Genomic DNA, 25991 nt, shown 5'->3' on the forward strand with positions numbered 1-25991 from the left:
AAAGGTAAGGTAAGTATAAAACTCTTATCCGCGCATTCAGTAATTCATCTCCTATAAGTTTATATTATAAGGGGTTTATTAGAGGCGACAGTCCCTTTAAGCAAAGATTGTGGTGCATAAAAAGGGAAAAGTTGGACAAATCAAAATGTTGCTTTATTTTGGAGTGGGTTCAAGCCCTCAACCTGTCTGTACCATAGAACAACCAATTCTATCACCCCTCATTCTGTCCTTTGCAGATGGGAAGGGTGGGATGATTTGACCCTTGGGGGTTATTCTATGTTCCTTGATCACTGATGTTACAGTTCCATCATGAGGCCAAACTGAGCTGCCATCCACCTTCTCCTCAGACCCAAGCAGCTACCTTTATGGAACACAATCTGTGACATCTCTTGACCTCATCCAAAGCCTCTAAATTCTCTGCCGAGTTAAAGACAAATCTCCAAATCTCTGAACTTTTTGGATATTTTTAAATTACCTACTACAATCCAAATGATAGTTCTTTGCCCCAGATACATTGCCTACTACTCCAAGCTTGGCCACCTACCATCAGATGAAGCTGACTAAGCTTATCTAGACTGATTTTCTTGCATTTTGGTCGACATTAACCCCACTTATGCCAGATGAGAGGTCTGTGTGAGATTACAAGTCGTGAAGAATGAGCCTGGCTGCTTTAATCAGTGCAGCTGGTAAGCATATTATTAGCGCACAGATTACGAGGGTCTGGTTGAGTGGTGACGCATTGAGGGAGGCAGCAGACGTGTTGAGTAGGAGAGATACTGGGTGAAATCAAAGGGTGGAACTGAGAAGGCTTAAGAAGTACAGAGAATGAAATGATTGTATTGGAAGAGGTCTGATAAAGGGCTTATAGAAAACCTAGTGAGAGAAGCCAGTGAACTGATAGAAGCAATAAATGATTTGGAGAGGATCGAGGAAGGCTCAGAAGAGCTCCATGCAAGAGTAGCTCAGACACCAGGACTACACATGTGCTCACTCATCCTAAGGCTCCTCTGTGAATCTGCCTAAGTCTGCACACTGCTATACAAAGGTTAACAAATACAAAGGCCTCACTGTCTGGTGGAAACTTTGGATAAAATAAATATTAAAAAATGACTGTGCTGGGAATGGCATCTGCTTTGGATCTATGTCCACAAAGTCTTACCCGCCGGAGGGTCTTCTTTCATTTATCGAGACAAGAGAAGCCATGAGTTATAGATATGTCTGCCTGGGAAATGGTTAAAACAGAAAACTTCAAATATAAATAGTATATTCGTATTTTTTGATCGTGGTGGGACGTTAGAAGACGAGGTGTAAAAGATGATATCTACAGACAAAATGCCTCGATCATTCTTGCTAAGAGTGTAAAAACATAATCAACATGGGAAACACCTTTCAGATTATTCAAGGTTTCTACTATTATACCTCAGGATTGAGCAAAGATATGCTAGAAGAAGCTTTCTTCAGCCGACTAATGCATTTTGTATGAACTGTCATGAAGAGTGTGGGAAGAGAAGTGTGACGACTACTTTAACAACGATTCTGACTGTCACATTAAAAGGCTGTGTATCAGTCACAATAATATGCCTATAGAAAAGAATAAAACCACTATTAGACTGCCACTAAAATCAAAACTATAGGTACTAAAATACTGCCTATGTATAGGAATATAACAACTAGAATACTGCCCCCTATGTACAGGAATATAATTACTATTATACTACCGCCCTTTGTACAAGAATATAACTACTATAATACTGCTCCTATGTACAAGAATATAACTACTATAATACTGCCCCCTATGTACAAGGATATAACTACTATAATACTGCCCCCTATGTACAAGGATATAACTACTATAATACTGCCCCCTATGTAAAAGAATATAACTACTATAATACTGCCCCTATGTACAAGAAAATAACTACTATAATACTGTCCCCTATGTACAAGAATATAACTAATATAATACTGCCTCCTATGTACAAGAATATAACTACTATAATACTGCTCCTATGTACAAGAATATAACTACTATAATACTGCCCTCTATATACAAGAATATAACTACTATAATACTGCCCTCTATATACAAGAATATAACTACTATAATACTGCCCCTACGTACAAGAATATAACTAATATAATACTGCCTCCTATGTACAAGAATATAACTACTATAATACTGCCCTCTATATACAAGAATATAACTACTATAATACTGCCCCTACGTACAAGAATATAACTGCTATAATACTGCCTCCTATGTACAAGAATATAACTACTATAATACTGCCCCCTATGTACAAGAATATAACTACTATAATACTGTCCTATATGTACAAGAATATAACTACTATAATACTGCCCCCCTATGTACAAGAATATAATTACTATAATACTGCCCCTACGTACAAGAATATAACTGCTATAATACTGCCTCCTATGTACAAGAATATAACTACTATAATACTGTCCTATATGTACAAGAATATAACTACTATAATACTGCCCCCCTATGTACAAGAATATAACTACTATAATACTGCCCCTACGTACAAGAATATAACTGCTATAATACTGCCTCCTATGTACAAGAATATAACTACTATAATACTGTCCTATATGTACAAGAATATAACTACTATAATACTCTCCCCTATGTACAAGAATATAACTACTATAATATTGCTCCCTATGTACAAGAATATAACTACTATAATACTGCCCCCTATGTACAAGAATGTAACTACTATAATACTGCCCCCTATGTACAAGAGCATAACTACCATAATACTGCCTCCTATGTACAAGAATATAACTACTATAATACTGCCCCCTATGTACAAGAATATAACTACTATAATACTGCCCCCTATGTACAAGAATATAACTACTATAATACTGCCCCCTATGTACAAGGATATAACTACTATAATACTGCCCCCTATGTACAAGAATATAACTACTATAATACTGCCCCCTATGTACAAGAATATAACTACTATAATACTGCCCCCTATGTACAAGAATATAACTACTATAATACTGCCTCCCATGTACAAGAATATAACTACTATAATACTGCCTCCTATGTACAAGAATATAACTACTATAATACTGTCTCCTATGTACAAGAATATAACTACTATAATACTGCCCCCTATGTACAAGAATATACCTACTATAATACTGCCTCCTATGTACAAGAATATAACTACTATAATACTGCTCCCTATGTACAAGAATATAACTACTATAATACTGCCCCCTATGTACAAGAATATAACTACTATAATACTGCTCCTATGTACAAGAATATAATTACTATAATACTGTCCCCTATGTACAAGAATATAACTACTATAATACTGCCCCCTATGTACAAGAATATAACTACTATAATACTGCATCTATGTACAAGAATATAACTACTATAATACTGCTCCTATGTACAAGAATATAATTACTATAATACTGTCCCCTATGTACAAGAATATAACTACTATAATACTGCTCCTATGTACAAGAATATAATTACTATAATACTGTCCCCTATGTACAAGAATATAACTACTATAATACTGCCCCCTATGTACAAGAATATAACTACTATAATACTGCTCCTATGTACAAGAATATAATTACTATAATACTGTCCCCTATGTACAAGAATATAACTACTATAATACTGCTCCTATGTACAAGAATATAATTACTATAATACTGTCCCCTATGTACAAGAATATAACTACTATAATACTGCCCCCTATGTACAAGAATATAACTACTATAATACTGCTCCCTATGTACAAGAATATAACTACTATAATACTGCCCCCTATGTACAAGAATATAACTACTATAATACTGCTCCTATGTACAAGAATATACCTACTATAATACTGCCCCTATGTACAAGAATATAACTACTATAATACTGCCTGCTATGTACAAGAATATAACTACTATAATACTGCCCCCCTATGTACAAGAATATAACTACTATAATACTGCCCCCTATGTACAAGAATATAACTACTATAATACTGCCCCCTATGTACAAGAATATAACTACTATAATACTGCCTGCTATGTACAAGAATATACCTACTATAATACTGCCTCCTATGTACAAGAATATAACTACTATAATACTGCCCCCTATGTACAAGAATATAACTACTATAATACTGCCCCCTATGTACAAGAATATAACTACTATAATACTGCCCCTATGTACAAGAATATACCTACTATAATACTGCCTCCTATGTACAAGGATATAATTACGCTAATAATGCTTCTACATGAAAACAAACAAATATATGCTTTTTCTTCATCTTACTAGAGTTACTCAGTTACTTTACAAGTTTCTAATTTTTAAAAAGTTCCCACAGCAAGTATTCTCACTTTTTGAAGCTTTGCCATTTTTAGATTTTCTTCTTGATCTGTTACATTGTTTCACTCCAGGTCCTGAAAAAGTTATATTTTTTAAAATCTAGTTTGGGCCTGGGAAATGAAGAAGCAGTGGTGAGAAGTTCTTGTGGATTGTATCATTATGCAGTACAGGGAATATGGGAGCATTTCTTCTATGAAGAACATATTCCATCCAAACTTGTAAGTTATGAGATGCATTTTTTATCAAAGGCCTGAGCGAGACTTGTGCAGATAAAATTAGCAGTGAAATCCATTCTGCATTATCTTAAGAATACGCCTGGCACATCCTGAGCAGCCGCTGACTGCTGTGTCTATTCCCTTTGGGAGGCCCCTCGGCTTTACCCAGGTACATATCACCTGCTTCTGTATGCATATTCTGTACCAAGGATGGATCCGACATATGCTTTGAATGTGAAATGGAAGGCCAGGGCTCGGGGTTAGCAGCCAGACCTGTCAGGTGTTATAGTTGGAAGCAAATCACTTCAACATTATTCTTTTTGATGTTAAAACAAAAGCTTCATGTTCTGCCTTTTCCAGAATAAAACCAGCGAGAGCACAAAAGTCGTCAAATGCGCAAAGAAAAAGTTAACATTGTTTCGCCGTTTTATGCTTTTTTGTTGATTCACTGTTAGTTTGAGTGACAGGTCAAAAGCTGTGGGGGGCGGAGCATATTTACTAACATGAAGGGTTCCGCAGGGGCGGGACAAGCTATTCTAGTGCCCAGTAGTAGAGTTTTAAAGTGGAAACCTCCCACCAAGGATGCCAGATAACATCTGGCCCTGCTGCTGTAATACAGTAATAATGTATTCCTGTGTAACAGATTGAGTCCCTGTGTGCAGCACCTACGGCATGATTAGCAGCTTGGACGCAGCATACAACTGGTTGGGTAATGAACTTTGGAGATAAACTTTTTGTTAAATCCATAAATTGCACCTTCCCCCATGACACTCCAGGTTGCCACCAACTCTTCCTACCCCTTGTCTCATCTATGGGAATTTGACTCTGTGATGCGCATCAATGCATCATTTTCCCCATGTCATCCTGATTAACCTATTATTAGCAAAGATTGTTTGCACCTTAACGACCAACTCAGGTTTTTCAATTCTTTCACATTCCTAGAGCCATAACTTTTTAATTTTTCCTTTGACCTAGCCGTCTGAGGGCTTGTTTGCTGTATTTATAATGGTGTCATTTTGGGGTACATACAATATATTGTATGACTTTTATTTATTAATTTTTTTAGGGGGAACCGGGAAAAAAATAAATTCTACCACTTGTATTTTGGATTTCATTATTACGACGTCCAGCTTGCAGAATCATTTATCCATTGACAGAACTCCGTGAGGGCTTGTTCTTTGTGGGATGAGCTCTTGTCTTCAGCAATCCCATTTTTGAGAGCATATAACATTTTGTTCACATTTTATTCAATTTTTTTCTAGACGCAAGATCAAAATCAGCAATTCTAGAATGTTTTTTTTTTTTTACAGCATTTGCTGTGTGGCATCAATATGTTAAAATGATTCTAAGGGTCAATACGATTACATTGATACCAAATTGATTTTTTTTGCAACTTTTTCATACCTTAGAAAAAAAAATGTAGTGTTTTTTTTTTTTTTTAAATTCCCTCATTCAAAGATCCTTTACATTTCTTTTTTCAATCAACGCTGCTGTGTGTGTTTTTTTTTTTTTCCAGGACGAATTGTACTTTTTAATGGTACCATTTTATGATTTATATGACTTTTTATCACTTTCTGTTCCGTTTTTTTTTGTAAAGAGATATACAAAATTAGTTATTATTGCCATGTTCTTAATTTTGTTTTCACGGCATGCAGCACATGAATTAAATAATATTCTAACTCTTTCATGTGGGTCACCACAAGTGCAGTAATGCCTAATTTTCTGTGAATCTTTGGTGGTTTTCTTATATATAAAAAGAAAAAAAGTTGGGGTTTTGATGTTTTTATATTTTATTTTTCACATTTTATTTTTGTCCCACTGTGGGACATAAATGTTATTACATTTTACTGTTCTTATAATACACTGCTATACTTTAGTATAGCAGTGTATTATATTGCCTGCGAAGCTCAGCCAGAGGCTGAGCCTCATAGGCCACCATAGACAGCAGATCCAGGGGCCATCTTCTAAGCCTCCGGGTGCCATAGAAACACAGTGGGATCCCGTAGTAAACCGCATGATGTGATCATGAGGTTCAAATGGGTAAGAGACTGAGCCCCTTCCCTCTGTCAGTCTTTAACATGCCGCGGTCACATTCATAGTGTCATGTAAAGGGTTAAATGGTGGGGATCTGAGAGTTTTCCAGTCCCTGCTGTTAGATGCAGATTTGAGTACCAACCTCACATTAAGGCCTTAGTCACACGGGCGTTTTTTCACGCGATTTGCGCATCGCATGACGGATGCGCATGCGCAAATCGTGTGACCGGCGCCGAAAAATCGGCCCAAAAATCGCCCGAAAATCTGCTCCTAGCCGCGTTTCATTAGAAACGGGCCGGAGCTGTCCAGCGCATTGCATTCAATGGAGCCGGCAATACAGCGGCTCCATTGAATGCAAGCGCTGCGGGCGAGTGTGGGATGAATTGTCGGGAAGGGGTTAAATATATAACCCCTTCCCTGCAATGCATCCTTAAATGTGAAAAAATAAAAAAAAAGGATGTACTCACCTGCTCCCGGCAGCTGGAGATCCCAGCGGTCGGCCTGCAGTGGGTGTGAAGGAGGTGTGACTCAGGCTTGCCCCTGATTGGCTCAGCGCTGAGCCAATCAGAAGCAAGTCTCAGTCACACCCATTCATGAATTCATGAATGGGTGTGACTGAGATCAGCCTCTGATTGGCTCAGGCTGAGCCAATCAGGGGCAAGCCTGAGTCACACCTCCTTCACACCCACTGCAGGCCGACCGCCGGGATCTCCAGCTGCCGGGAGCAGGTGAGTACATCCTTTTTTTTATTTTTTCACATTTAAGGATGCATTGCAGGTAAGGGGTTATATATTTAACCCCTCCCCGACAATTCATCCCGCGCACGCCGGCAGCCCATTGCTTTCAATGGAGTCGGCTGTATTGCCGGCTCCATTGAATTCAATGGGCAAACATCGTTCTTCTCTGCCACAGCTGTTCCAGCTGTGGCAGAGAAGAATGATTTGTCTTCTGCATGTTCTCAATGGGGTCGGCGCTGCTGCCGCCGGCCCCGTTGAGCGCATATAGAGAAGAGAACAGGAATCGCAGATCGCAGATAGGTGCGATCTGCGATTTCTGTTCTCTAATTTATCGGACGAGCGCATAAAAAGCGCTCATGTGTCCGATACCATTGCAAAGCAATGGTTTTAAAAAGTCGCCGGACGCATGCGCATGCGCAAATCGCGGCAATAAACGCCCTTGTGACTAAGCCCTAATAGTCCTAGCCTGAGACAGACTGGCATGCTGACAGCTCGACACACAGAAAACAAGCTCTGTCCATTGAAAGATAAAAGCGTTATGTGACTTTGAATGCAGTAATGTGAAAAACAAACCCCCCAAAAAAGATTTTTTTTTTGTAAAAAAAAAAAGGAAAACCTTAAAAAAACACAATTATATATTTATAGCATTGCTTTAATCGTACCGACCCATAAAAAAAAGTTATCATGACATCTATATTGCATGTTAAACACTGTTGAAAAAAAAGCCCTAAAAATTGATGTTTTCTCACCCTGTCCTCCTCCCACTAATAATAAGAGTTATACAATGCACTATATCTACACCAAAATGATACTAATGAAATTGACAGTTTGCAACACAAAAAGTGAGCCCTCGTACGGCCATGTCAGCCAAAAAGTACAAAAGTTTGGGCTTTCGAAAAGTGAAGATGAAAATCCCCCCCCCAAATTGTTGTGTCCTTTGGGTCCAAAATAAGCTGCATCACTAAGGGGTTAAAGGCATTGTTCAAAAATAACCTCACTAACTTCCTTTAGATTTCCATTGATGGCGCTGTAGGAGGGCTTGTGTGCTGCAGGGTGAGCTGTAGTTTCTTGGGGTAAACATGACTTGTTAATTGTTTTCTTCAATTTTTGCTTGAAAACAGGGTGACAAGAAAAGCAAAATTCCGTTTATTGTGGGGGGTAAATAATTTGATATTTTATTAGATCTGTCTTTTATGGATGCTGCAATACCAACTATGTAAAAAAAAAATTATCATTTTAGATTTTTTTAGATTTTTCACGTTTAAACTAGGAAAGGTATTTTTTTAAACTTTTAATATTTTTATTTAATACTCAAAAAGAACTCTTTTTTTGGTCCTACTAGGAATTTTAAGCTTCTGATCGTCTAATCATTAGGACAATATACTGCAGTACTGTATTGCAGTGTATTGTACTTTTACCAACAACCTATTAAGTCTTACAGTTAAGGCTTAATAGGATGAATTACATAGCAAGCCTGGGAAACTTTACATGACCCTGGGCTGTCATTACAATAGGGGATGACCCCTTAACATAGGGGGTCACCTGTCCAAACTTTTAAATGCTGAAATCATTTTGATAGAATTGTTTAATTCCATTGCTTCTAGTCTTTCCTTGTACAAATGAGAATAAGGCTGATCCCTCTGCACTGTGACAACCCTTCAGATATTTGTAGGCAGCTATTAAGTTTCCTCTCAGCCTTCTCTTCTGCAAGCTAAACATTCCCAGATCCTTTAACCGTTCCTCATAGGACATGATTTGTGGACCGCTTGATGTCTTTTTTAAATTGCAGTACTCAGAACTGGACAGAGTACTCCAGATGAGGTCTGACTAAGGAGGAGTAGAGGGGCATAATTACCTCATTTGATCTAGGCTTCATGTTTTTCTTAATACATCGCAGAATCAGGTTTGCCTTTTCTGCCACTGCATCACACTGTTGACTCATGTTCAGTCTGTGATCTATAAGTATACCCAAGTCTTTTTCACATGTACTGCTGCTTAGCCCAATTCCTCCCATTCTGTATGTGCTTTTTTCATTATTTTTGCCCAGATGTAGGACTTGGCATTTCTCTCTGTTAAATACCATTCTGTTAGTTGCTGCCCACTGTTCCAGTATGCCACATCTTTTTGAATACTCCCTCTTTTGTAGTGTTAGCCATCCTTCCTAGCTTAGCGTTGTTGGTAAATTTGATCAGTTTTCCCTCAATTCCCTCCTTCAGATATTTTTTGCCTCCTAAGGTCCCAGCCACCCTTACTTACTCAACCATTTCGTCCCTGTTAGTAAGAATTAGGTCCAAGATAGCAGATCCCCTTGTTTTCTCTTCTACCTGCTGGAAGATAAAGTTGTCAGCGAGAGCGGATAAGAATTTGTTGGATCCATAACTTTTACCTGAGAGAGATTTCCAACAAATGTCTGGATGGGTAAAATCTCCCATTATCACTATGTTGTGCTTCTTTGAGCGCTTGGCCATCTGATGTAGAAAACGTTCCTCCATATCTTCTGCTTGTCCAGGCGGCCTATAGTAATTGCCTACAATCGTGTCCTTTCTGTTGTTCTCTCCTTGTATTACCCAAACAGTTTCTACAGAACTCCCAGCTCTGAAGCTGGAATCTCTGTGGAGATGAATGTTTTCCTAACATACAACACAACACCTCCTCCCCTTTTTTTAGGTCTGTTTCTTATAAATAAGTTTTATCCTTCAAGCCTTGTATGCCAACCATGTGTATCATCTCACCAAGTTTCCATGATACCTATGACATCATATTTCTCTTCCTGTGTTAGGAGCTCCAATTCTTCTTGTTTGTTTCCCATGCTCTGGGCATTTGTTTAAAAACATTTTAGTTTGTGATCGGTGTCTCTTGCTCCTCTACTTTCCTTCTGAATTGTGTTCTTTTTTTCCACTTCTAGTAGCTAGGGTCTCAATTGTATCCATTTGTATAGTTTGTATATTAGGCCTTCTTTTTCCCTTCCCATATTGTTCTAATTTAAAACTCTCCTGATGAGCGTAGCAAGGCACTGCCAGATATATCACGGCATCCATAGGGTTACCAGTTGGGATTGGAATGGTCTCAGATTTTGGCCATTGTGGCTAGGTGTTAGCTGTATTTGACAGTAATTGTCATGTATACAATGGACTCAACTTAATACTAGCCCATAATTAATTGCATGAAATGGTTAAAGTAAAATTTACTTCCATTGTGTTCCAACCTCTTAAAATGAGGACTTATAAGAAGCCGCACTCTTCCAAGTCTCCATATAAGGTACATTACTTATATCTGACCATGTTGTGTATCCTACTTAACTGACAGGTAGAGGGCAAATTAGCATAATGAACTATTTAAATATTCATATTTAAGACAGCTCGGAGGCATTCATCGTCCTCACCAGCTTCCACCACTACTGACCCTATAGAAAGAAGCCGCGATTGTCAGATCCAATTAGGCCGGTGGTTAATTTTCAGACATTGATGTTCATCTTTTTGATTCTTTCAACAACTCTGTGATAACTTGCTGTGACAAGACGCTGCTGAGACATGAGAAGTGAGTCACTTCCCCCGATGCCACCATTGTCATGAGTTCATGAAACAGAGCTGCAAGGTAAAAATTGTTGGGTCACTTGAAATGTATGCAAATTTGACATTTCACTACTGTTTAGCATATCCGCACATCAAACTTTTCTGTGCATCTCTTCCGATCCTATTGGTACAAACGGCTTAAGGTCAGTGGCAAATCCTTGAGATGTAACGAGACAAGGTCCGCAAAAACATATTGTTAAATATCAGCCCCTCTCGGGTCCTGGCAGATGCTCAGGTGAAGCTGAGGAACATCATAAGCAGGACATGCAACCTAGAGACATGATGGAAAGGCCATCACAGCTGACAAGGAGACGACCAGAGATGGAAAAAGTTCATTTCCTTCGAGGTACAAGAATAAAGAAAGTAGTTAAGGTGAATTTCAGGTTAGTGGAACCAATAAAACAGGTGGTTTGTGAAGTTCTAAATCTAAAAAGGAACACTTAGTAGAAGGCTACAAAGAGACTGGGAGACTCGAAACTGTGACTCTCCAACTGTAGGAAGAGTGCAACTGCCATCAGTATTATAGTAGTTATATTCTTGTACATAGGAGGTAGTATTATAGTAGTTATATTCTTGTACATAGGGGGCCGTATTATAGTAGTTATATTCTTGTACATGGGGAGCAGTATTATAGTAGTTATATTCTTGTACATAGGGGCAGTATTATAGTAGTTATATTCTTGTACATAGGGGCAGTATTATAGTAGTTATATTCTTGTACATAGGGGGCAGTATTATAGTAGTTATATTCTTGTACATAAGGGCAGTATTATAGTAGTTATATTCTTGTACATAGGGGGCAGTATTATAGTAGTTATATTCCTGTACATAGGGGGCAGTATTATAGTAGTTATATTCTTGTACATAGGGGGCAGTATTATAGTAGTTATATTCCTGTACATAGGGGGCAGTATTATAGTAGTTATATTCTTGTACATAGGGGGCAGTATTATAGTAGTTATATTCCTGTACATAGGGGGCAGTATTATAGTAGTTATATTCTTGTACATAGAGGGCAGTATTATGGTAGTTATATTCTTGTACATAGGAGCACTATTATAGTAGTTATATTCTTGTACATAGGGGGCACTATTATAGCAGTTATATTCTTGTACATAGGGGCAGTATTATAGTAGTTATATTCTTGTACATAGGGGGCAGTATTATAGTAGTTATATTCTTGTACATAGGGGGCAGTATTATAGTAGTTATATTCCTGTACATAGGGGGCAGTATTATAGTAGTTATATTCTTGTACATAGAGGGCAGTATTATGGTAGTTATATTCTTGTACATAGGAGCACTATTATAGTAGTTATATTCTTGTACATAGGGGGCACTATTATAGTAGTTATATTCTTGTACATAGGGGCAGTATTATAGTAGTTATATTCTTGTACATAGGGGCAGTATTATAGTAGTTATATACTTGTACATAGGGGCAGTATTATAGTAGTTATATTCTTGTACATAGGGGGCAGTATTATAGTAGTTATATTCCTGTACATAGGGGGCAGTATTATAGTAGTTATATTCTTGTACATAGGGGGCAGTATTATAGTAGTTATATTCCTGTACATAGGGGGCAGTATTATAGTAGTTATATTCTTGTACATAGGGGGCAGTATTATAGTAGTTATATTCCTGTACATAGGGGGCAGTATTATAGTAGTTATATTCTTGTACATAGAGGGCAGTATTATAGTAGTTATATTTTTGTACATAGGGGGCAGTATTATAGTAGTTATATTTTTGTACATAGGGGGCAGTATTATAGTAGTTATATTCTTGTACATAGGGGGCAGTATTATAGTAGTTATATTCTTGTACATAGGAGCAGTATTATAGTAGTTATATTCTTGTACATAGGGGGTAGTATTATAGTAGTTATATTCTTGTACATAGGGGGCAGTATTATAGTAGTTATATTCTTGTACATAGGGGGGCAGTATTATAGTAGTTATATTCTTGTACATAGGGGGGCAGTATTATAGTAGTTATATTCTTGTACATAGGGGGGCAGTATTATAGTAGTTATATTCTTGTACATAGGGGGCAGTATTATAGTAGTTATATTCTTCCCATGTTCTTCATACGACCGTATTTGTGTGTGTTTTTGCACGTGCAATATATTTTCGCGATAAGCACAGAGAATAACTTTCTCACAAGTGCTCTATTTTTCTGTATTTTGCACAGCAAAGAAGTCCCATAGAAGTCCATGCGATGGGCACAAATACGCAAAAACAAAAGCGTGATACAGCCTTTTGATCCAGGGTGTGTCATGCGTGCGGATGAACTAGCCCTACGTGTGCAAAAAGTACAGTACCATGCACTGACAAATGCACGACTGAATCTCAAAGACAGCATTCATGCATAAACACGTTGGACTGCGGCGAGTGTTTTTGTGCTAATAGTCATGTGAATAAGCCCACGAGGTCGGATGAGGTACATCTGCATACGTGTCTGTGCATATTATTGTACTTTTGCGAACGCAGAGCCAGTTCTCACGCATGTGACACCCTTTCTGTGGATTAAAAGGCTATTTAGCTTAATGAGGTCCAGATGTGTTCTTCTCCCCATGTTTGGCTTTCTGCGCTATTTCTCGTGGACATCAGAACCTCCGACGCTGATGTGAATGAACCAGCTATCGCCATGTGTTAGTTGTCTTTGTCATGTAACATTCTTCACTCCGGAGTTCTTACTTTGTATCTATAATTACTGTTATTAGTATTTATTACAAATGAACTTAACAGATTTATTTCTGTAACGTTAAACGTAAGACAGACATTTCTGATGCTCGGCGCACAAGCTGCTCAGGTCTCCCGCATGTTGCAGCACAAATGTAGAAAGTCACCAATATTTTGACACTTTCCCTGCCCGGCTCTGATACCAGCTGGCTGTGACTTCCCATCTGCATTTTTCTTCTGTATTTTAAAGACTGGTTCGATGCCAATGCACTGGACCTCATCCATTTACTCCTTTTTAAAACTCAAGTTTTAGCCAACTCTAACGGCCATTTTTCATGAGGATGGAGAAGCCGCGGCTCTAACAAGGTTATTTGCAGAAAATGAATTCATGCATTAGCTGAAGAAGAAACAGCAATTTACATTGAAATTAACGGAGTGTTGTATACCCGGATTATCATTTTATAACTGTCCGCTTCAGCTACTTACACACACACACACATATATAAATATAAATATATATATATATATATATATATATATGTGTATATATATGTATATGTATATATATGTGTATATATATGTATATGTATATATATATATGTATATGTGTATATATATGTATATATATGTATATATATATGTATATATATGTATGTATATATATGTATATATATATTTATATATATGTATATATATATATGTATATATATATATATATATGTATGTATATGCATGTGTGTGTATATTATATATATATATATATATTTTTTTTTTTCTTTCTCTCTCTCTCTCTATATCTATATATATATATATATATATATATATATATAATAATGAATATTTTGGGAAGTAGAAAATATTCTATAAGTTTGCACCAAATCTGTTACATGTAGATTTTGTTGTGGATTTCCCGCAGACATTACTTTTTTTGCATCTGTAACATGTCCATTGCAGAATGCTTGCCCTACTTTTTCTGCAAGTGATTCCTGCTGTGCATGAAAGAATTTTTGAGAATCCTATAAATCGTCACAGATTTTCAATGCAAAATCTGCAATCAAAATCTGCACCAAATCCCTGATGTCAGATTGTACCAGAAATATACTAATTGATACGACAATTATCATTAGAAGTATTATTAGTATAAGCATAATAAATATATTAGATTTTTTTTCTGTTTTGCCGGCCATAGAATTCAATGGAAGAAGTGATTCGCCACAAGGAAAATTGATTTGCCCAATGAATCCTAAAGGCTAGCAATGGATGCTCTTGAAATGTTGCCTTTTCAATATCCTAAGTATAATTAACCCCTTGGCGACATCCGTAGTGCATGTACAGCAGATATGCATGGGGTCAGTTTGGAGTGGGCTTGGGAGCGGAGGCCGCTGCAGACGTTATGGTCCCGTTTACATTGGCGTATATTTGGGCTCTTTGTTGTCCATGTGTTCCGCAGACAGCCAATGATCTCATAAACGTTTATAAGGCTATTCACACCAACCAATAACTCCTATGAAAAAATGCAGCAAATTAGAATGGACATGTAGTGTTAGTGTCAATGGAGATACAACTTCTGGCATATGGCCATATGTATCAAGCCTCGCCTTTAGGGAGGCTTCAGATGTTTGTAAGCACACAAATGCTAGTGGTAGCGTGACTTTATGCACTGTGAAGGTTACGCTATCGCAAATGTTTTAGTGCATTTAACTGTACTTTCTGCGCTGCCAGGGTCTGTTCACATTGGCCCACAACACACCCGCGCCATGATTGAAAAGGCTATGCAGTCAAATCAGTCCCTGGTGTTATCAATTTGCTCACAAAATTGCGCAGTTCATTCTGCAGTTTTGCAGGCTTAGGTGTATTTGCGCACCCTCTTCTGGTGAGAATTAACCCATTGAACACAATGGGTTCTATGTTCTGCACAAAGCCATGTGCAAATCTGGTCGTCTGAAGCTGCCCTTAGATCCTGAGATCAGCACTGGCCATGGCTTTTAAATGGCTTGATAGAAGAAGGGTGTGCCCTATGTCCTGCAAATGTCCCCTTTGCGATTCACATTGCCGTTCAATTGACATGGCAGCCTGTGGTCTTGTGAAAGTTTCCAGCAATGCCATAAGTTTCTTCTTATAAAGCCCTGCTAGAATTCCAGTAAAAGTGCAATATACTGCAATATTAAAGTATTGCAGTATATTGTACAAGCAATCCGACAATCTCAAGTTCACATTCACTAGTGGAACTTAAAAAAAAAAAGTTACATTAGGATTACTAAAGATTTTTAATTATTACCTCCCGGTCTTTATTTTGGAACAGAACACGCCTGGTCATAGCAGCCAACCAGAGACTATATTGGTCAGGCACCATTCTCCTGGCAGCACAGCACCTACCAATTGAGTAGTGATGCCAGGAGAACAGCACCTAACTGCAGCGGCCTCTGATTGGCGGCGGTGGTCCAAAACAAAGATCGGGAGGACCGCGGGCTGCAGTGCTGGATCGCTGGGCAAGTGACAGATAAGTAACTCTACTTTTATTCTTTGCACACTTTTGGATCTATGGTTAAAAAAATTGTATAGCATCCCCTTTAAAGGGGTTAGTAATAGTTGATTGGTGGGGTCCACCACTTGGGTTGTCCGCTGATTACCTGATTAAAGAGGCCGGAGCGCTCCAGTGAGTCACGTTCATTCGTCTTGGGGGCTGAGAGCAACTCTGTCCCATTCAAGAGAATAGGACGGAGCTTCGATCCAAGGCACAGCCGCTATATAATGTCACTTCAATCAGCTGATCAACAGGGATCGACGGACCCCCACGATCCACAGTTGATGCCCGATCCTGAGGATGGGTTATCAATAGTTTTGAACCCCTTTAATTTATTTTTACGGCACCAATCAAACAAGAATGGATTGTGCAAAGCGGGGAACGCCGTTAGTTTAGCAACAAGTTTCAGTCCCAACCTAATACATCCCAATCTGGTGATGAAGCCAACGTGACACAGACAGACACGATGCGAGTCACTTATCATCCCGACTTTAGATGGCTGATGGTTGTAACCGCAGTGATAAGCAGCAGTGCTATTATTTATTCTGCCCTGTATTACTGTTGACTTGGATATTAATCAAGCATGCCTGGAAATTGTCCCCCAGCATGCAACGGATTGGACCACCGTTGCAATTCAACCCTCTGGCTGCAAGCTCGCTGATTAAAAAGCAAACAGCCAGCAGTCCTGCGCCATCGCCGTCCGAGCGTCTGCATCGGGTTTAATTTTCTTGATTGTTCCATACACTATTCATGAGTTCTATAATATTCCAAACTGTAATTTCCACAGATTAATTCTTGATAATTATGCAACATATGAACCCACGCACGAGATCCCTTCTTCCGTACGCTCCGTCCCGAGGCGGAGAAGGCAACGTTTTCTGATTTCAACTGGAAAACAAACTAATTATGTGGAAATATGGTAATACATTGTGCTGCGGGGAGCGGCCTTTGTCTGTGAAGAAATGTTTCTTGTGCTGGGCGCTCTCTGTTATTTCTTCCAGGAGTAGCTGCCCTTTCCTAATACATGAACATTATTGACTGGCCCATGATTCTTTACTTCAAATAAAGACCATTTGCATAATTTGGTATTACTTCCGTCTGGTGAGAATGTGCAGGATACCCTGGGAACAGACTGTACCAGCGGCCTCCCGATGATCGGGGCAGACAATGCTTGTGTCGGGGCGCAGGAGCCTGTTCACTTCTATTTATGTCCCTTGTCATCTTAGGTTTTTATTTAGGAACTCTGCCTCTGCTATTAGTCTATTACTAATTATGTGCATCTCATTAAGACGGATATGTGCCACCGCGATATCATTAGTGCAGAGTGAATATAATGTCTATGCAGCCAAGCAACAAATTTCTGCCAATGCCAATCTTCTATTTGTCTATCTCATATCTATCTATTTCCCTCATATCTAACTATCTGTCTGTCTATCGCTGACAATGAAACCATTCTCCCCCAGTGCCGAACTTTAGTAAAATTACTGTTAGAACTGCCACGGAGCAGGGATCATGTACCGCCCCTCCCTCCACACCCTGCCGCTGAGACGCTGCTGTTGCACCTAAGTCAATTATTAACAATAGCCAACTTCTTTCTTCTCCCCTCACAGAGGACTTGGCTGCTGCACAGACCATAGAGGGAGCACTATTATTGAGTGGTGCTACAGAGGACAGCACTATAAGTAGGTGGGGATGCAGAGGGGGCACTATTAGGTGAGGAAACAGAAGGCACACTGCGATATAACTAAGAGGGAGCACTATAACGAAGTGGAGCAACAAAGAAGGTATTATAACTTAGTGGGGAACAGAGGTGGCACTACCATATAACTAAGAGGGGCACTGTAAATAAATGGGGCCACAAAAGGGAAAGCTATAACTTAGTGGGGAACAGAGGGGGCACTACCATATAACTAAGAGGGGGCACTGTAAATAAATGGGGCCACAAAGGGAAAGCTATAACTAAGTGGGGGTACAGTGGGGGTACTACCTTATAATCAAGAGGGGGCACTATAACAAAGTGAGGCCACAGAGGGGATAACTATAAGTAAGTGGAGCTATGGAGGGAAGCACTACAAGTGGTGCCACAGAGGGGCCACTGTAACTCCATGGGGCCACAGAAGGGGCAACATAATTAAATGAGGCCACAGAAGAGGGCACTATAACTAAGTGGAGCAACAGAGGGGGCACTACTGTATAACTAAGTGTGGGCAACAGAGGGGGAACTATAATTAGTAGTGCTACAGAGGAGGAACTATAACTAAGTTGAGCCACATAGGGGTTAATATTACTACTTGAGGCCACAGATTAGAGCACTAAAGGTAAGTGGGGCCACAGAGGAGAGCAGAATAGCTAAGGAGGGCCACAGAAGAGAGCACTATAGCTAAGCAGGGCCACAAAGGCCGAACTATAAGTAAGTGGTGTCACAGAGAGGACACTATAATATAACTAAGAGGGGGCACTAGAATATAACTAAGAGGAGGCACTGTAATTAGGTGGGACCACAGAGGGGGAATTGTAACTAAGTGGGGGACAGAAGGATCACTACTGTATGATCAAGAGGTGGTAATATAACTAAGTGAGACCGTAGAGGGAATCACTGTAGGTAGGTGGGGCTACAGAAGGAAGCAGTATAAGTGGTGCCACAGAGGATAACACTGTAATCAAGAGGAGCCAGAGAGTGGAGAACTACAGTTAAGTGGGGCCACAGAATGGAGTCACTAAGGGGACACTATGACTCAGTGGGGCTAGGTACGTCACAGACATTTTCACTCTTTGCATTACATGAAACCTGGAAGGTACAAATTATACAAAATTATACACTAGCGGCACTAAAATTGAATGGGGCCACAGAGGGGACACTATAACTTTGTAGTGCCACAGATAGGGAAATATAAGTAAGTGGGGCCACAGAAAAGAACACTCTAATTAAGAGGGGTCACAGAGGGGAGCACTAGTCAAGTTGGGCCACAGAGGGAGAGCACTAGTTAAGCAGGGCCACAGGGGGAGCACTAAAAATAAGCAGGACCTCAGGCTTTAAAATTGAGTGGGGCCACAGAGGAGATAGTATAACTAATTAGGCCACAGAGGGAACACTATAACTTAGTAGTATCACAGAAGGAACACTATAAGTAAGTGGGACCACAGAGGATAACACTGTAATCAAGAGGGGCCACAGAGGGGAGCACTACAGTTAAGCAAGGCCACAGAGTGGGATGAAAAATTGAGTGGGGCCACAGAGGGGACATTATAACTAAGTGGGGCCACAGAGGGGACATTATAACTAAGTGGGGCCACAGAGGGGCACTATAACTAAGTGGGCTTGGTGTATCACAGAAATTTTACCTATTTGCATTATTTGAAAGCTGGGAGGTGAAAATTATATAAAATGTTACATGTTCTTTTTTAATATTACCCGCCCAAGCTGATGAATGGTCACCTCTTTACTGTAGGGGTCACTATGGTTTGTCACACAGGGGATGACAAATATTTTGGTCACAGTTCAGCTTATATTAAGGCTTGAAGTGTTTTGTCTTTGATCTCGGTGCTGAGTTGAGGGAAAGTAAGCTGCAGATATTAGGAAACAAATGCCGGCTATTATATCTCCAACACGCCATATTGCACCAAGGACGCATCTGCGAGATATAACACCTCCTTTAAGAAAGATGCTGCAATCCCATATGTCAGACAAAACTAAAAACAGCAAACAGACCCGTATCCTGTAGGTTGTATTTCTATAAATGTTACATTAAAGCACGCATTAATAATGTGATACAAGTGTCCTCATATTAATCCTGTAGGTTTCAGGGGAAGAGTGATGATTACTCTGTGTTGCATCGTTGGGCTTGTTATACACTGAACAATCACTGCATTACGAACTCTTACTCCATAACGGGTTGGTCCAACTTTTTGGGCTGTCATGGCTTTTAGATGTCAGGGAACAGATTTCTTAAGGTGACGACCACCTTCCATACTCCATTCGATCCATGCCCGCTGCAGAAGCTCCGTCAGCAGGTGCACATTTTGCGGATAAGTGGGAGCAGATCTCACAGCCCTTTCCAGCATATCCCAAACATGTTCAATAGGGTTACAGTCCGGTGAGTTTGGGGGCGAAGGCAGTGTAGAGAATTCATGGCACTGTGGTCAGGAGAAGACTTCCTGAAGATATGGCTGCAGATGGTCAGATAACAGGTCCCTGTGGTGTTCACCATTGAAGGATTGTAGTATGATGACCGACGGTTCTAGGAGGTGCCAGAAAAATGCTTCCCAATGCTCAAATGTTGAACCCCAATGGTGCCCCCATGCGATATGGCACCAGATGTGGACTAGGCCATTGGTATGCTTTAAAAAGAAATGGGACTCATAAATCCAGACAACCTTCTGCTATGTGTCCAAAATACATTCTCGTCCTGGGCCCATGCGGGGCGTTGTTGGCAGTGATGCAAAGTTATTAAGGGCATCCTTATTGGTCTGCTATTGAGCATGAGTCGACGCAAGATACACTGCATAGTCATTGTGAAAATTTGTCTAATTTCATCGCTGTTGGACTGCTGGGTATAGGCATTGTACAACACCCTGCTTCTCTCCTCACAAAGAGAAGTGTGCGCACGGGGTATGTATCTATTTATCTGCTTGTCTGTCTATCTCATATCTGTCTATCTCTCTCTCTCTCTCTGATATCTATCTATATCTCACTCATCTCTCTCTCTTTCTCTCTCTTGCATATCTTTCTCTCTCTCTCATATTTATCTATTTATCTCTCTCATATATCTCTCTCTCATGACTCGAACCCAAGACCTCTTGCGCTCCAGTCAGCAGCTCTCTCTCCTGGGCTATCCAGGACTTGGACAATTCCTTGCTGAAACCCAGCCTTGTTCTAAGTTTCCCTGCTCCTGCTAAGTCTGCTTCCTGTCTCCCTGTTCTGGCTCCACCCTGCTACTAATTAGGGACTTCCTATAAAAGCCTGACTGTGCCTCAGATCCATTGCGTGCTTATTGTGCTCCACCAGCTTGATCAAGCTCCTCTTCCTCCTGCTAATCTGCAATTGTATTGATACCTCCTGCTGCTGCTGACCTCTGGCTTCCATTTGGCTAGGCTTCCCTCTCATACCATTGTACTGCATACTGATACCTACCGCTGCTGACCTCTGGCTTTAATTTGACCACGCTTCGTCTCATCCCATTGGACTGCTCTCCAGTGACCGGCATGGCTACTACACCTGTGGCTCCAATCCAGCTCAGTAAGACATAACAAAATAATCACGCCCAAACGTGGAGCCTGGAGTGAACGCCCTGCAGAAGCAAGTTACAGAGCTTCAGGAAGTTTGTGGCTCCTACCAAGAGAAGTTCGCTGGATTACAGTCACTGGTACTAGATCAACAGAAGGAAATCATCAGTTTACAGAAGCAACTTCTGGACTTGCATCACTCAGGCTCTGATGTCCGCATGGCACTGCCCACAAAGTTTGGTTGAGATCGCTGTCAGTATAGAGGCTTCCTCAATCAATGCCGGATTTATTTTCAAATGCAGCACACACTGTTTACCAGTGACCAGAAAAAGGTATTCTTTATCATTAACCTCCTCACTGATGAGGCACTTGCCTGGGCCTCGCCATACATGGAGACTAACAGTAACCTCCTCGACAGCCTCAATGCCTTCATGGCTGCTATAGGGCTAATCTTTGATAATCTGAAGCGCTGTGCCTTGGCTGGATCTCTCATTCTCCCCCGCCGCCCGCCGCTCACCCCCGCCCCCCCCCCAACCCTAAGCATGCTCAGACAGGTAAGCAATTACTCGAGAAGAGTGATGCTCGCTCGAGTAACTGCTTTATCCGAGTGTGCTCGCTCATCTCTAGCTGGTATAAGTTATACATTTCCCTGTATATACTGTATATAACTGCACACTTTACACACAATAAAAAAAACGCATCAAAAACACATACGATTTTTAATAGTGTGGAGTTTCTTAAAAACGCTTGTGGTCTTTGAATACCGCATGCAGTTTTCTAATGTGTTTTTTTTTAACTGTGGTTCAAAAGTACAACAAAAAACATGAACACACCCAAAAGCCACTCTCACACATGCGTTTAGAAAATGCAGCTTGAAATAGTGACATTTTTACTGCAATTTCGAGTGCTGGTTTTGAATGCATGGTATGGCGCTTTTTAATGCGTCCCAGCATTGTGATGTGGTGCATTAAAGAACGCAAAAATAGAACAGACAGCTCTCGAAAACTGCGGCGTTAGAAACACTGCATTTGAGCTCAGGTCTAAGTAACCCCATAAAATCAATGGAAGCATTGTACCGCGGTTAAAACAGCACTCGTGATGCTGCGCTAATTGTGGTAAAAAGGTGTGTGTGTGTGTGAGAGTGGCCTAAGGGGCTAAAAAACAAATTTTCATGTAGTGCAGGAAATGAGTCATGTAGGTCCAGAGGCGTAACTTGAAGCTTCTGGGCCCTAATGCAAAATCTTTAACAGGGCCCCAACTATAATGCTTTATTCATACTGCTAGGCTTACTATATGGAGAAGATAGGTGTTATGGGACCCCTGAGGCTCCTGGGCCCGGAAGCAGCCGCATTCCCTGAATCCCCTATAGTTACGCCCCTGTGTAGGTCTTTTCCAATGCTACCATTCTATGATTCTATTAAATATCTATCTAGGATGAGAGTGCAGGGGGTTGGACCTGATAACCCTGGAGGTCCCTTCCAACTCTACCATTCTATGATTCTTTTGGAAAGAATATGCCAAGGGGCTAGATAATCTATGGAAATTCGTTTTGCAGCTATATGCAGGACGATTTAGGCATGGGTATGGGGAAAAGGGGGGGGGGGGGCGAGCTGTACTTTTGCACCCGGGCCCCTAAACCTTTAGGTACGCCCCCGCTGCTGGGTCAGTTGGTCCACTGTAGTACGTTATTTCTGAAATACCAGACATGCCACCCAAGGCTTGCCTTTAGGATCAACCACACATAGCCTGCCACTGTGTGATCTTCTGTCAGATGTCTGTCCATGGTTCAAACAGTCTTAATACACTCTTCATACTGCAGTTCAAGAACAACCAACAAGTGAGACTGTTTCAGAAATACAGATATCACACCTCTGGATACCAACAATCCACCCACGGTTACAGGTCACTCAGATCACCACAATTACCCATGACTACCAAATGTTGCCTTGTGCTACGCAGAGGAGAGGTCGGCACATTATTTGAGAGCAGATAATGCTACGGCCATCACATGGTACTACGTTACTGATCACAAGTTGTCATGCACCGGCTGTTCCTAATGTAGTGATTTTCTGTATATAATCATCATCATCATAGATGATGTCCTCTACAGGTAGAAGTCCTCAAGTGTTTCCCTCACCCATGTATGGCCATGACGGATTTGATTTGCCCCATATTATCAATGCTGAGGACATATGGAGCCCCTGTGTAGCTGTCCATAGTCTGGATAGTTCTACTAAATCTGACAGTGGCGCTGTAAGTTTAGTTCAGAAGAACTTCTGAAAATCCAGAATGTAGACTGCTGATCGAAGGTACTGAAGCAGTTGGATGATGCTGCAAACTAGTGATGGCCATCAATAGTAGATTGACCCCCACCAATTAGCTGCTCACTGGGGGCCGATATGCTTGTGTACTGAGGTATTTTCTGCAGGAAGCAGACAGCTTTTTTCCCATTGCAGTGGTCTGGTTTGGTATTTTGGGACAAAACCCCATAAAAATGAATGTAATCTTTGCCTGTAATATGAAAACTGGCCACTGCAGTGAGGATGGAGCTTTCTGCTTCCTGCAGAAATCAGTTCAGTGCAAGAGTATCACTGACCTGGCAAGCAGGTGGTTGGTAGGACTTCCAAGCGGTAGACTTCTGCCGATCTATTATTGATGGCTTGTCCTAAGGATGGGCTATGAATATTTTACAACTGGACTACCCCTTTAGGGCTCAGTCACACAGGCGCATCGGCACCGTGTTACTGCAGATAGCAGACGGCCGTACCTGAAGACGGGCGTCTCTCTGCAGCGCCGGAGGAAAGAACATGTGACCGGCTTCATTGCCGGTCATGTGTTCTTTCATTAGCGCTGCAGAGAGACGCCCGTCTTCAGGTACGGCCAACTTTTAACTGTCAGTCACACGGGCACATCGGCGTCGGTGTACGGGTGCCGATGCGCCCGTGTGACTGAGCCCTGAAACATTGTGTAATAACTTGTTAATACTTCTCTTAAAGTAACAGTGACCATATTTGGTTTAACATAATGACGTGTACATCACCTCCAACTGCTAGCGGCAAGGCGCCTGACAGTTCACATGCCTATCCAGCAAATGTGGCATAACCGCTACATGAAGCATCCACATCTGTAACTCCAACCTCTCACACTCATTAGGAGCCGCGTTCTTTCACAAAATGCACCACGTCATAGACGTCACTTCAGAGAGGTCATCCCCTGATAAACCGCAGCTCTATCCTCCATAATACTTATACTACTCCAAAATATCCCCTGAAGTATCTTGCTGCCCATCACATATCACGCAGAACATACATTTTCCTAACTGCTACATCTATGGCGCCATATTTAACTGCACTCCTTCTCATGACCCCAGAAGTCCACATTCGTCATCCAGCGATCTAACACAATGTAGTCCCGGGGAAATAAGGACATTCACACAGATGCAGATTCGGACAATTGGTGTTGTTGTCTGCTTCGGCTTCCTTCTGCACACCATCATACTCCTCGACACCACGGCAGGGTTCTTCACCCCAGTGGTCCAGCTGCTTGTTACTCTGGCGCAGCTTCTTCATCTTCGGCCTCCTTGGTCATTAGGGCCTTTTCATGCTCTTTCCATAGTTTTTTTTCCAGGCTTTGTACAACCCCACATCCTGGGAAAACTGATGCTGTGCTGTTGTCCCAATAACGCGGCTTCCGCCACTATGAGCGGTGACACAGCTAACACTCTTTTATATTGTGTCTTCAGGCATCGAGAACCTTCTTGGAGGTCTGGATGGGGAGCGGGACTTAGTGTCCAAACACTCTCCTGTTGGGGACGATTGGATCACTATCATACAGGCAGAGCAGCGGGACCTACAACAGGCAGTTCAATGCTCCTTTTAATGCTCTCCCCGGCTGTGGCACTGGCCTCTTACACAGCACCAGAAACTCAGGGCTATCCATGCGGCTGAGCCGCTCCTAACAGCAGAGGAATTCTAATCTATTTCAGAGAAAGCATGCATGAGCAGCACCTGAAGTAGATCAGCACTCCCTCTGCTGGCCTATGAGCTGTGACGTAACGTACATTGGCTGGCAGGAAGAAGACTTCCAACCAATGTATGTAACCTCACAGGAATGAGAGAAATCAGCCAGCTGGAAGTGAGGCGACCCCCTGTTTATCACTTACATCACCAAGCAATCTGGAGATCCATCCACAATGACTGCAGGTCCTGCAATCTGACGCTCATGGTACACCAAGTGTTCAGAAACAGAAGAGAGCATACTCTCCACAAGTTCTCCATAGTTTACGGCCTTATAGTTCCCAAGGAAATGCTTTACAACCCTACAAAACAGCGACCGCGCCTCAAAGTTGTCCGCTTTATCTTAGGAACACTGGTCTTTCATGAATTCCCGAATTTGTGGACCATCTCGTTTCCCTGCTTTTAGATTCCCCATACTCATCGCAGGAAATTTTCTACATTTGTAGCCGAAAAACCTTCCATTTCTCTTCAATGTCTTGACAGATTGTTTCATCAACCCAAGTCTGATGTGCCGCGGTGGCGATATGTATCATATGTACTAATAGTGAGCAAATGCTGGCGGGAAAATAATATAACAATTAGAGATG

The sequence above is a fragment of the Eleutherodactylus coqui genome, chromosome 3, assembly GCF_035609145.1.
Source record: "Eleutherodactylus coqui strain aEleCoq1 chromosome 3, aEleCoq1.hap1, whole genome shotgun sequence".
Classification (NCBI taxonomy): domain Eukaryota; kingdom Metazoa; phylum Chordata; class Amphibia; order Anura; family Eleutherodactylidae; genus Eleutherodactylus; species Eleutherodactylus coqui.